The sequence below is a fragment of the Protopterus annectens genome, chromosome 9.part0 (genome assembly GCF_019279795.1).
Source record: "Protopterus annectens isolate FY-2018-M chromosome 9.part0, PAN1.0, whole genome shotgun sequence".
Classification (NCBI taxonomy): Eukaryota; Metazoa; Chordata; order Ceratodontiformes; family Protopteridae; genus Protopterus; species Protopterus annectens.
The window spans coordinates 1,233,507,702-1,233,521,689 of NC_056743.1; the positions used below are offsets into that span (position 1 = coordinate 1,233,507,702).

The following is a 13,988-nucleotide window of genomic DNA, read 5'->3' on the forward strand; positions in this document are numbered from 1 at the left end:
TAGAGTTTGTTTATGGCTGGGGTCCACCAGACTGGACGCTTGCCTTTGGTACAAAGAGTCTTTGTTTTGCTTGGGATTGCCTTATCCATGCAGTCCTGCAGGTGCTGGTAGAAGGCATTTGTAAATGATTCAGCGGCTTGAGTACTGTTTTCTGCCGGCTCGGGGGCCTTAAAAGAGACCACACTAGTCTTTAGAAGTGTGAAGTCGGCTTTCGAGAAGTTCTTTACTGTGGTCTTTTTTATTTCAGGTGGAGGTGGGATGAGGACCTCCAGCGAGATTAGTTTGTGATCTGATCTCACCAGTGAGGGTATACTTCGGTGTTGAACATTGTGCTCCCATGTTCGTGATGATGAGATCAAGTATGTTTTCTCCTCTTGTGGGGATGGTGACTAGTTGTTCCATGGCATTTGAGTTTATGAATTCCAGGAACTTTTGGGCTAGGGTGTTTGGGCTTGAGTAGTGTTCCCAGTCTATATTAGGGTAATTGAAGTCACCTAGTATGATAGTGTTTGGTGATACATTTATCCCCTCTAGTGTTTTCAGGAAGGCCATGTGAGGTTCCTGAGTTTGTGAGGGTGGCCTGTAACATGCTACAATTTGTAGAGCAGTCTTGCCTATGGTTAATTGCACCTGGATGGTCTCCGATGCATCGTCGTTGCCACCAGTCTTGAGGTGTGGGTGTCTTTGATGAATATGGATACCCCACCTCCTTTCTTGGTATTGTCCGGATTTTGGGGCGGAACGCATGATAAGAGGTAAAACCTGATAGTGCTGGGGTGCTCTCAGGAGCCTTGAACCAGGTTTCTGTCACTGCACAGACATCGATGTTCTCCATACTGAGAAGGGCCTCGAGTGCGTGCATTTTGAGATTTAGACTTCTGGCATTGAGCAGCATTACCCTTAGTTTTTTCCTTTTTGTGTTCTAGGGTGGTAGGTTTAGAATTTGAGCCTTGCCTAAAAAGGCACTATGGGGTGGCAAGAGCCTTTGCCAATATCCGAATCCCAGGGTGACAGGTGCAAGCCGTCCCTTGGAAGCAGCGTGGCTTGTCCAGCATGTCATCCCAGGCAGACAGACATTGGATCCCCTTTGAATGACACCAGAGTTTAAGCCAATTGTTAAAGCTGATCATCTTATCTCTGTATTGTGGCATCATTCTTGGTGAAGGTAGGATACTGCTCAAGGTCAGGGTCATACCTGCCTGGGCTACATAATCAGAGAGCTCCTCAATGTCTCTTTTCATGTAGTCCAAGGAGTGCGTCTCAGGTCGTTTACACCAGCGTGGACAATGACTGAGTCGTTTGTACCTGCTGTTGAGAGACCTGAGTGCTTGCGTTATGTGGCGGATTCTAGCGCCCGACAGGCAGCTTACTGTGACCTTCTCCTTACTCAGTCTGGTGGCGGGACGTCAGTGTGTCTGACTATGGAGTCACCAATGACTAGTGTGTCTGGCATTGTGTTTGGCCTTAAGGGCTGTGACTGTTTGACACTCTGACTGTGAGGTCTATGTGTTGCAGGTGTTGTGTTCTGAGGTGGTGGTTGTTTGGGTGTCTGCTTTGGTGGCCTCTGCTGTTTTGGTAGATTTTTGATCAGAGCCGAGTATGTCTTTGTGTGTTTATGTGTATGATTTGAGGTTGTGATGGTACTATGTGAGACTGGGTCTATAGTGTGTGTGGTAACCTTCTCCTCCTGACTGGTCTTGCCAGTCCTATGTTGAGAGCTCAGCCTCCAGTTTGGCCGTATAGTTGCATCTCTCGCATGTATTTGTGTTTTGTGGGAGGAGGAGGGTTGTCTGTGTACATGAGGCAATTGTAACATTGCCTCAATATTCCCAGGTTCACCAGCTGAGCAGGAGAGGACACAAGCAACTGATCCTCGACATGCTAGAAGGACTAGACAAAAAAACTTTAAAAGAGATTCGGGGCGTGGGTGACCGAGAAATGGGGGTTTGCCTTTTGGGGTGCTATCTATAAGAGTGCCGTATCAAGGTAATAAGTACTGTAGGAGCAAGTGCTAGGTTTAACAGATAGAGAAAAGTCTACTTGGAGTCAAGTAGAGATGATCTTTTAGGTATTAGAGAAAGTGCTAGTAACAGGGATGCTTAAAGGTAAGATTGAAAAGAATGCACTCTGCAGTGTGCACTAGAGAAGTTAGATATGAAAGTAGGTAACTTGAGTTTTACCTGTTTGTTAAGGTTTAGTGGAGAGTTACTATTTTTAAAACAGTAAGATGGACTGAAAGGGGTGGTTACTTTTGTATTTTGGTGCTATGAAATACTGTAGGATGGCCAATAAATTTAAATAATTGAAGGGGTGGGATTTCAAAAGTGATGGTTTTGTGATTACTCACATAAGCCAGTGAAAGTAGAAAGAAATGAGATATATGGTCAGATTAACATAAGAGGCGGGCAACTAGAAAGACAGTGGTATTTAACAAGACAACTTAAATGGGTGGGAGGGAGGGAAAAAATTCTGCCTGACTCAGAACAGAGAGAGCTGTGGTCTCTTTTGAAGTTTTAATATGCTGTTAGAACAGAAACTCTTATCTCACCCTTCGGAAATCCGGTATCCTATTCTCCACGCTTTCAACCCCACTGCATAGTTTTGGTATTTCCACTGATTATAAGACTGTGCAGGCTTGCATCTCTTGTTTATTAGGTAGCAGGTTCAGGACCTCTTACTGTATCGCTGCTTCTGCTGTTATAATAAGGTGAGCCCCACCCTCCCTTTCCTTTCTAACCTTATGAGAAATTGTTGGCTGCCTTGATTGTTTTCAATGTTATATTTACATGCTTTTGCAACTTTCTTCCTTGGGCTTTCACTGAAACGGATTCTTCTGCCCAGTAGGACTATCCTGGTAAAGAAATATTAATAAATCGGTTACCCACACAGGTATCCATTTTAGGCATTGGATCTTTCTTGGCTGCTGCTATTCCCTTCTCTGTTATTGTTGGTCAGTTTTTGTCATCCTAAGTTGTCAGTTATGCTTTTCTGAGACCTACTGCTTGGACTATGTAGTCTTGTTTCTACAATGCTGGCCAGTTAATATTTCAACTGTGTTTTGATGTGTTTATAGTGTGTTTTGGAATTGTCTGGTCATCCTATAGTCATATCAAGTCCGTGACTTCCTTATTATCCTTCCTATCACAGTTGTTATATGATGTCTGGCATAGTCATTTGCATTCTCATATTCTTGTAACGCATTTCATATTAGGCATGGTCTCCAGACAGACCTTTGTTTGGTCTTAACAGTGCTCTGGCATGTCCTTCCTTGAGGGCCTCCCAAGAATTATGTAGCTGGGGACTCTGCCCATCAGTGAGGGAGAATGAGAAGGACAACATCATATTATGAGTTGTGTGCTTACCATAACTTGGCAATGTGTTGTCCTTTCTCTCATTCTTCCTCACCTGCACTCCCAGTAATTCCCAGGCCTTAGTCTTTCTAGAAGGATATTGGATTTTGTGGTAATTTATTTTTCAGTTAAAATCCTGATTCTTTATCTGTCCTGTTTCTCTAATTGAGTAGACCTAGGCAGCAAACTCTATCTGAGGAGTTAGAGATAGTGTGGTGCATTATGGGAAGAGGGAGAAGTTCGAGACTGGGATCTGAAGTCTGAAAGATGAGGCAGACTCTGATCCAAGGATCCAATCCGTAACCTCATCAGTAAGGAAGAATGAGAAAGGACAACACGTATACCAAGTTTTAGTAAGTACATAATTCCGAGTTCACCTCATTCCTACACATTTTGCTATTCATTTCAGACAAAGTTCTTTCTGTTCAAAACCAGTACCGAATGACTTGGAAAGAAGTTTCTCCATTTACTGGCATCTCTCCACATAGTCTGATACAGTTGCTCTTTCCCATCATTTAAACCTTGCTTGAGAAAGCCACGATAGAACTGGTGCCTCCACAATATGTGGGAAAAAGCCATTATTCCAGACTGCTGTTTTTTCCAAGAAAAGGAGACGAGAGTACTGTGCTAGATCTCTCCACCCTCAACACTTTTCTCTGTTACGTCTTTCATGATGTTGTCCATACAATCTCTGCTTCCATTCATTCTTCCACATGCTTTGTTAGCATTTGTGGACCTAAAGGATGTCTATCTCCACATTTGTATTCATTCTGCTTACAGGAAATTTGAGGATGTTTATCATGTTTCACTGTTACAGTCATTACAATTGGGTTATCCTGCTGGCAGGCTACCCGCAGTTGGCCTGAATTCCAAAGTCTAGGTTTGGCATCTGTTGCTGTCGCCTCCCCCCTGACGTCAGTGCGCCAGGGGTATAAAAGATGCAGCTGACGCAATTTTCTCCAGTCTTTCTTGCCGCGCGGTGCCCGAAGCAAAAGCAGTTCGCAAGTGTTGGTCGGCCGACTCCTGAGATTTTCGATTTCGAATTTCAGATCCTAAGTCTTCATTAAAGCTAAGTACCCCGTTGGGGAAACTTTTTTTCTTGATCCAGATCGATGTCAGAAAAAGTTGTATTTCTTGTGGGAAGCAAATACCTCAAGGATTTTCACTCTTACTGTATTCCTTGCCTAGGCCGTGATCTCAACGTTGCTAGTTGTCGGTTTTGTGCTAGATTTAACCAACGCACTATTAAGCGTCTGTACGATTTTGCATTTCATTACTTTAGCAGAAGATTCAATTATATAATGCCGTCGGAACAGCCGACTACCGGAGTTAATAAAAAGCGCAAAGAAAAAGAAAAGGACAGGCATCCGAGGTCCAAAACAGACTAGGCTCCTGCTAGGCCTGTCGTCGGTTCTCAGTGAGGCGCTATCGCAGCCCCTGACACCTGCTACCTCAGAGCCACAGGCCGCTTCAGACTCCCACGTCCAGCCGACTAGGCCGCTGGAAACTGAAGGCATTGGACACTCGGAAACTATTCCCTCAGATGGGTCCGGAGCCACTGAGCAGGCATCGGCTTTTGAGGGTGTTTTCAGGCCTGCACAGTTATATGTGAAACCTACTTCAGCTTCAAAGGCAAAGACTAAAGCAGTTCTAAAGACAAAGAAACAAGTACAGCATTCTCCAGGACAGGCCACCATGCCTAAAAAACAGATGCTTAAAATGGCCGAAGACCTAATTACTTTGATCAAGGGTTCCCATCCTCCACCTGATAAGAGGCCTAGGCAAGAGATAGAATACGAATCTTCAGGCCAGGTTTCCATTTCCTCTGATTCCTGTTCCAAACAGGAATATTCTATTACTCCCTATGAGGATTCTGATGCTGAAGAATCTATCCCTTCAGCCTCTCCTCCTGAGGATTATTCTTTTGGGGAGAGACTGCATACTATGAGGGAGCATTTCCACTGGGAGAGCCAAGATTACTCAGAATCCAAGAAAAGGCTCAGACTTCCTTTTATTACCTCAGCACAGTCCCCTTGCTATCCCACCTGCTTTAGACATTGTAGATTATGTATTTTCAGAGTCCAGTCTATCTCCAGACTCTTTACCACCAGCCCCTGTTAAGCCAGACAGATACTACGGGGTTCCTGATTCACATAAATTTATTTATAAAAACCCTGCTGCTGACCTAGAAACCATCTCTCAGGGTCCGAAAGGGGTCAAGGCTTCCATCACAAAAAAAAACTATTCTCTCTGATAGGGATTCTAGGGCCCTGGAAAGATGGGGGAAAAAGATTTATACTTCTGCTACCTTGGCTGTAAGAGCTTTAAATTGCCAATTTCATATGCTTAAATGTCAGAAATATCTTATGTCACTGCTTAAACAGAAAATGTTAACAAATCCAGAATGTGCAGAAAACAAAGAAATGCAGGATTTATTGCATGCAGCTGAATAAGTAGGAAAGCATACTTTGCAATGTGGTTTTGATTCTCTAGAGGCCTCCTGCAGGGCCGCTATTGCGGGTTCTGTCATTAGGAGGCATGCTTGGTTAAAAGAACAGAATCTGCCTGATCATGTCAAAGCAAAACTATTAGATGCTCCATTACAGCATGATACTTTGGTGTTAAAGCAGAAGAGGTGTTGAAGAAAATGGAGGACAAAGCCAAATCTATGCAAACAGTCAAGGATTTATTTCAGGTACAACCTCCCAGATTTAGCAGGAGCTGGCCTACAAAGAATTGGTCCCTTCCAGTGTCAAGCCACAAAGAGCCAGATACAAACGCCCCAGAGGCAGATCACAGCCCCAAGGCTCATACAGGCCTAAACAATGGGGTGCTTCTACCTCCAAAAGCAGAGAGGAAAAATCGCAGCCATACAGGAAACAGTCTCAATGACTTCCCCTGCCAGCACCAAGCACTTATCTTCTGGCAGCCCCTTTTGGGGGGGGGGGGGGGTACTAGCACTTTTTCCACAAAATTGGCACAAGATCACCCAGGACAAATAGGTCCTAAATATCGTATCACAAGGCTACAGGTTCCACTTTCACACCCTGCCAAGGCCAAAGAGTATGCCAGATCTGCCACGCAATCAGTGGGCAGAGGCACAAAACAAGTTTCATCCCTCATGGACATGAGCTATTCAGTTGATACCACAGCAAGAGCAAGGACTAGGATTCTACTCAAGGCTATTCTTGGTGTCCAGAAAGGGCAAAGCCTGGAGACCAATACTGGACCTGTCTATCGTAAACACATTTCTGAATATTCCAAAATTCAAATGTTAACTTTGCAGCAGCTTCTGCCCATGCTGGGCAAGAGTGCTTGGCTTGTGACCTTAGACCTAAAAGAGGCATACCTGCATGTCCCAATCATCATGCAGAAGATACCTCAGATTTATAGCTGGCTCAATGCATTACCAATTCTCTGCACTGCCCTTTGGATTATCTACTGCACCCAGGGACTTCACAAAATGCCTGGCACCAGTGATTGCTTTTTGCAGACAAAGAGGAATACAAGTATATCCTTGCTTGGACAACTGCCTTATTCAAGCAGAGAACAAGGACATTCTACTACAGCATCTGGCGTTTGTAAAAAGATTACTAACAGGTCTAGGGTACACAGTAAACGAAAAGTAATCAAAACTCGTACCCTCTCAAGAGATAATATTCCTGGGTGCAAGCTTAAATACAACTGCCCAGATGGCTTATCTCACGCCAGACAAACACATTCAACTGACTACTTATTTCAAAATGTTGGCAACAAAGACCCAGTTATCTGCAAGAAAAATTCTGCAGGCTTTGGGCTTCATGGCATCCTGCATTCTGCTAATTCCATATGCAAGACTGCATATGAGGAAACTTCAATGGTATCTAAAAAGTGTTTGGACTCAACATTGCCACAGCCTGGAAACGTTAATTACCCTAATTCCCTGCCTGCAACAGGAGTTTCGATGGTGGGCAAAAGCCTGTCACCACAACACGGGACAGCCATTCACCTTACCCACAGCCAGGCAGACATTGACAACAGATGCATCAGATTATGCCTGGGGGGCCCATATGGCAAGATGATGTATTCAGGGCACATGGTCCGCAAGTCAAATGCATCTACATATTAATCAAAAAGAGATGCTAGCTGTTCAGAACGCCCTGACAGCCTTCAAGGATCTACTTCATCCAGGACAACTACTGATAAGTACGGACAATACTACAGATATGTGGTACATAAACAAGCAGGGAGGCACACCTTCCTACCCCCTCTGCAGGTTAGCCATGAACTTGCGGGACACAGCATTGACTTACCAAGTACATCTGCAAGCACAATTTCTGCCAGGAAGGACAAATACTCTGACAGACTAAGCGGAAACCTAATGGATCCCCACGAGTGGAAATTGAATCCACAAGTCTTCACCATGATAACAAGGAACTGGGTACGCCCGGACATAGACCTATTTGACTCTCCTTACAACTACCAGCTACAGAAATTCTGCACAAGGACTTATCACAAGCAAGCATGGAAAGTGGATGCTCTATCTTTCAGCTGGAAAGACCTAACAGTATATGCCTTTCCTCCTCTGCCCATATCCCAAGGTACTCCTCAAGGTCAAACAAGAGAAACCAAAAATGATACTGATTGCCCCCGCCAGCACTCGTACCCAATCCTGAAGAGCTTGTCTCAATGCTCAGCTTGGACTTTACCTCAAGTTCCTCACTTATTGACCCAACAAGACAGTCAAATACTGCACAGCCAACTCAGGACCTTAAACCTGGCAGCATGGCGGATAATGTAGCCAGTCAAGGCACACCTCTCTCTAAAGCAGTGATGGATGTTATTTTGGAGGCCAGGAGGCCTAGCACCAGAAAATCTTATGCAGAAAAATGGAAGAGATTCTGTGCTTGGAACCAGGCACAAGGTTTTGACACTATTGTTCCAAATATTCCTCATTTTGCAATACTTAACTGAGATGCTTGATAAAGGCCTTTCTTTTTTATTAATTAAAATTCATGCCTCTGCCATTTCAGCTCATTACAATACAGAACCACCTATGTTTTCTCATCCATTACTAAGGTAGTACCTCAGAGGGGCCAAAAACACAAGACCCCCAAGGAGAGCACCAATACCCGCATGGGACCTCAACTATGTCTTGGAAAAACTCACACTGCCTCCGTTTGAACAAGCCTCTGCAGCTGATATTAAATTCCTATCCTGGAAAACCGCTCTGCTAGACGAGTCTGAGTTACAGGCACTCATGGCTGTGGAACCTTTTATCATTTTCCATTCTGACAGGGTCTCTCTGTGCACAAACCCTACATTTATGCTTAAGGTAGTGTCCAGTGTGGCCCTTAACCAAACAATTAATTTGCCTACCTTTTATCCAAACCCACAGAATAAGGGTGAGAGAATTCTGCATTCTGTGGACATTCACAGGCAGCTACACTTCTACTTGGACAGAACCAAAGCTTTCAGAAAGACCAAACAACGTCTAGTTGCATATGCTGCAGGATCACAAGGAAAGCCCATCTCAAACCAGACTATTTCAAAGTGAATAGGTCACTGCATTCATTTCTGCTATTCACAGCATGGCAAATCAGTGCCTAAGGGCATTAGGCCACATTCAACCAAAGCAGCAGCCTTCCTCAGAGGAGTACCAACCAAAGACATCTTAGAGGCTGCAACCTGGAGTTCAGTGCATACTTTTACAAAGCACTATCATTTACCCCTCTACTCTAAATCCAGGGCAGTATTTGCCACTGCAGTTCTGCAGGGCCTGGTGGCCTCTCCTAATCAGCACCGGCCTCCCAACCTTGGCTTTGGGATTCAACCCAATTGTAATGACTGCAACAGTGAAACACGATGAACATAGTACAGTTGTATACCTAACATAATTTTGGTAAAACAGAAAGACATTTAAAACAACGCATCTATGAGCATATATACGCTATTTCGAAAGGTCGCCGCAATAAATGCACTAATAAAACATATTATTGAAAATAACAATCATAGTTTTTTATTGTTTGTTGAATAGACATCAACCCTAAGGGTAGTGGTCTTACTATGTCCACCCAGGATTAATGGATGTGTTCTATAAAATGCCTTTTTAAACAAAAAAGCTCTTACTAGGTAATAGTATTTTTACAAATATAATATATATAATATATAATATAAAATAAAAAACTTTTTTTGTATATAATATATATATATATATTTTTGTATTATATAAATATATTTAAAAATTCTAAAAAGCTAAGCTTGTGTAAAGTGGTACTGGATAGTTTGTAATACAGTTTAGGATATACTACTTTTTTTTTTTTAACTTAAAATGTATGTCTTTTTGGAAGGGAATATATTATTTTGTGAATTGGATATAATTGTTGGTATGTGGTATGTTTAAAACTCACAAGAGGTTTCAATGATACTTGTCTGAAAGAAGATGTATGTATGTTTTATGCAGCGTTAGTGTTTTGGATTTTTGACGTGGCGTGTGGCATTCGACTTCTGACTTATTTTATTGTTTTCTTAGTTGTTTAAAACTTTCCAGTTTTTCGTTTGTGTTTTGATAACATAATTGTAGATGTTTTGAGTGTATTCACTGTTGCAGTCCGGGTTACCCTCCCACCATCCCCCTTTTCCTTTGCTGGGACTTATCTGTACTTCTCTATTCTATACAACTTATGTGGTGTATTTCCTTGTAGATGAAGGAAAAGTTTTTTTTTGTGCATGCATGTTTATTGTCATAATTTAGCCTACCATTTTTGGGGCAACTGACATCTGGGGCAAGAAAAACTGAAGAAAATGGCATTGGCTGCATCTTTTATACCCCTGGCGTACTGATGTCAGGGAGGAGGCGAAAGCAACTGACGCCGGACCTAGACTTTGGAATTCAGGCCGACTGCAGGTAGCCTGCCAGCAGGATAACCCAATTGTAATGACTGTAGCAGTGAATATACTCGAACATCTACATTTATGGTAGGTACACAACTGTACTTTTTCTACTTGGTCATCACTCTTTCTGTTCTCTCTACATTTTGGATGTTTTTCAGCCCCCAGAGTTTTCAGATAGTGTTTCACTCTAGTCTTAGCTTATTGCAGGACTTTGGAGAAATGCAGGTTTTACCTTAGTTGAACAACCTTTATAATTTAGGCATCTAACTGATACTGTTGACTCATCTCACCTTCACCTTATCCCTTCAGGGCTTGGAGTTCCCAGTTAAGTTAATGAAGTCCGTAGTGAAACCAACCCAAGGGCTAGTTGGGATGCAGGCGTGACACCAAACTCATGCATTCTTTCCTACTACCAAAGTGCAGAGCTTCACCAGTTACTTCCTTTCTCTGTTTCCTCATCAGTCCTGTACTACAAGAGAGATCCACAGAGTACTGTAGTTCATGGCATCAACCATCCTCATGGTCCCATTTGCCAGCTTCCATACGGTACCTGAAATTCACTTGGTCCCAACATTCCCATGCTTATGGACACTAAATTCCTCTCCTGCCTTTCCCATTGAAGGAAATCATTTGGTGGGTATCAAAGATGAAGCTTAGCCTGATGCTGGCTTTCAAACTACAGACACCGCAACAGGAGTTGCACAGAGAAGCATCAGACGATGCATGGGGAGTATGGTCTGGCAACTTGAGAGCTCAGGGACAATGGCCCAACAAATCTAAGGTCAAATTGCATCAATTTGAAGGAAGTGAAGATACTAATACAGGCCCTGCAAATCTTTTCCTATTCTTGGAAAGTTGAGTGTTCATAGACACCACGATAGTTATGTAGTACATAAACAAGTAGGGAGCCCCATATCTTCTCAGCTGTGCATATTGGCTCTTTTGGTATGGTAACAGGCCAGAGAAGCAAACCTGTCTCTCCGGGTTGTTGATATACCCTCATTGGACAATGTTCTGACAGATCTGTAAGAGCAGATCTTCTCCCACGAATGGATGCTGAACAGGGTGATGATCTAGACATAGGTCATACAAGGGTTATACTGACAGATCTATTTGCCTCCATCGATGACAAGTTCTGCGCTTTTGCATGTGGGGCCTACTGTCCTTAAGCTTGGAACCCCGACATGGTCTTTTCCTCCAGTTCTTCTCTCCAGGTCCTAATAAAGATTCAGAGAGAATACCCAAAGATCTTATCGTAACTTCCTGTTGGCTGCAGCAACATTTGTTCCCCCTTCTCTTCCACTTAGCCAAGGACCATCGCAAGAAGCTACCCTCCACAGTGAACTTGCTTACACTACAGAAGGACTCATTACTTCATCCTAACCTGTCATTGCTCAACCAGACATTATGGATGAAAGGGTTGTGATCCCTTTTAAACTCCAATATTTTGAAGAAGTGGTAAAGTTTCTTCTGGACACAAGGAAACCTACTACTATAAGATCATTACTTTTGCTATACTTAGCATGAGAAATCCTTAACTTCTCAAACGAAGGCATACCCTTCTTGAGCAGTGGACTCTTCTGGAAACTTTTACAATGAGACACTAGAACTGTCTGATGCAGCTGCTTGGTCCCTTCTATGCATACCTTTTACCAAACATTATAGTGAATGCTCTTTCTAAATCATGAGCTTCTTTTGCCAGGTCAGTATTCTCTTGATTACTGGATAGTTCTCGTCATCCAATCATCCTTTACAGTTGATGAGCTTTGCGACTCGCCCAACAGTTGGGAATACTGAACAGTTATCTAAGGAAAGATGAAACACATCTGTGTAAGAACTTAATAACAGTAGATGTCTTACTGATCACTGTTGCAGTATTCTTTCCTACCCTACCTTCTGTCTTCACTGTTTCTTCCTTTTCTTCATGGACTGAGACACACCACTGTCTTTTTGTCTTCCCCTCTTTGCTGACCAGTTTATTCTTAGACTTCTACAAGGCTTACTGGCATGGGGAAAGTCTGAGGATTTATGTGCAACATCTGCTTGTATCCTTACACCCACAGGCTTGAGTCAACATATAAGGTTCTGGCTTTGGTATCCCAGCTGGATATCCAGGTTATTTGGTGAGATAACTCGACAGTTTGGCGTAGTACAGCAGTGATCAGTAAATGATGTTATGGTAATTTCTTAATCCCCTGTACTTTATTGTGCATTCACTTGTATCCTTTAGTGTGCTTCTCTGTGAGCCCAGAGCGGTTTGAGTAATTTCTGATGTAGCAGGTTATTTATTCTGTTTGTCATGAAATGCTGGGTCTTGGTAGATGCACTAAATCTTTTCAACCTGAATCCCAAGTCCATTTGGAAGGTTGTTTTTCAAATATTTTTTCATTTGTATCCCCATTTTGCTGACTTGGAGCAGTTTTGTTTATAGCCCTCGTGATAATTGAAGTGCTTTTCATCTCTTAATGTCTCATAACTCAATACCTGACCCCCCCCCCCCCCAAATGCTTTCAAGCCTTTTGTGACAGAAGGCAGCATAAACCAGATATTTTGTTAGGGTGGGGGTTGTAAAGTCACTTGCCATTGTATTTATTCATGTAAAACGTGGATAATTTTTGTAAAATGGTTTACTAATGTATTTTGTACCGTTTTCTTTAATTTCTAGATCTTGAAGCCAGCAGATAAGAATAAACCCAAGTATGGCCAATTTAGTGGACTTAATCCGAGTGGGCGCCCTGTCACACCACCAAGGAACTCTGCAAAAGCCAAGAAATGATCGCTCTGCCTGTTGTGCATCTACTGTATTTTTTTATTATCTTCTATTATGAAATACTGATATGGAGGGAAAAGCGGTGGGATATTTGAGGGAGGGAGGATCATCAGTCCGTCAAGGGGTGAGAATCATGGTGCTTTTTATGGGGGTACTGACAACACTGTACAATTTCTGTTTTTAGATATCTTGTCAGTGGTGGTAGTGCAGCAGTGTGTGGACCACAAATTACACTTGAGCCCCTAATCTGTTCTCAGGCCAGTCATTTTGAAAACCAAAATAAAGACAATGAGTATGTAAATAAAGTCACATGTATCATTTGCATGTGCACATGCTTTTATAATTATTGAGGACGGAGCAGTGGCCTTACTTTATACAGTGTTGTAACCAATTGGCCTCAGGGTGTTAAATAACCTAGTAGAGGTTTTGCCCGTCACTTATCCACCCCTTGGGTTGAATATTCTATCATTTGTATTTACAGTAGATTGACAGCTGTACCATTGACAACTCATTTTTTTAGTATGGCTAACTTGTATAGAGCCACAGGCAACCGCTGCAACTGCTGTTTTTCTTATAGCTCTTATTTTTTTATTTTGTACCCCATAATCTTGTATCTGTAAAAGCTGAAGTTGATAAATGTTGCCTTTCGGATGTTAAGATGTCTGTTTGTGATGTCATTTAGTTTGTACAATGTATAAATTAACTTTGTGTTTCTGAACAAGTTCATCTGGGGACCACGTGACACAATATTCAGGTTTCCTGTTTGTTGTGGATCTTTGCAGTGCTGTAGTTCAGAACAGTTGGACTGTGAGCACTGCTTGTCCTGTACCAGTACTCCTGAAAAGAATGCTGCTCCCCCATACGTGCTTTTTAGCATGAATACTTGACCCGGATAACTGAACAGATGAACACAACTGTTAGAGTGCAGTGTGGAATGCATACTTTTTTCCTGTTTTAGTCTATATCTTGCAGTATGTGCAGGTTGTCATTGGCAA

General features: G+C 42.6%; 1 long non-coding RNA gene across 1 annotated transcript in view; it reads left to right on the top strand.

Moving 5' to 3' along the window:
* Nucleotides 1–13,650, top strand: part of LOC122811964 — an 85,670-nt gene extending 72,020 nt beyond the window's left edge. The window contains exon 2 of the long non-coding RNA XR_006366320.1: nucleotides 12,889–13,650. This is a non-coding gene — a long non-coding RNA (uncharacterized LOC122811964). The remainder of the gene's footprint in view (nucleotides 1–12,888) is intronic.
* The last annotated feature ends 338 nt before the right edge of the window (nucleotides 13,651–13,988 follow it).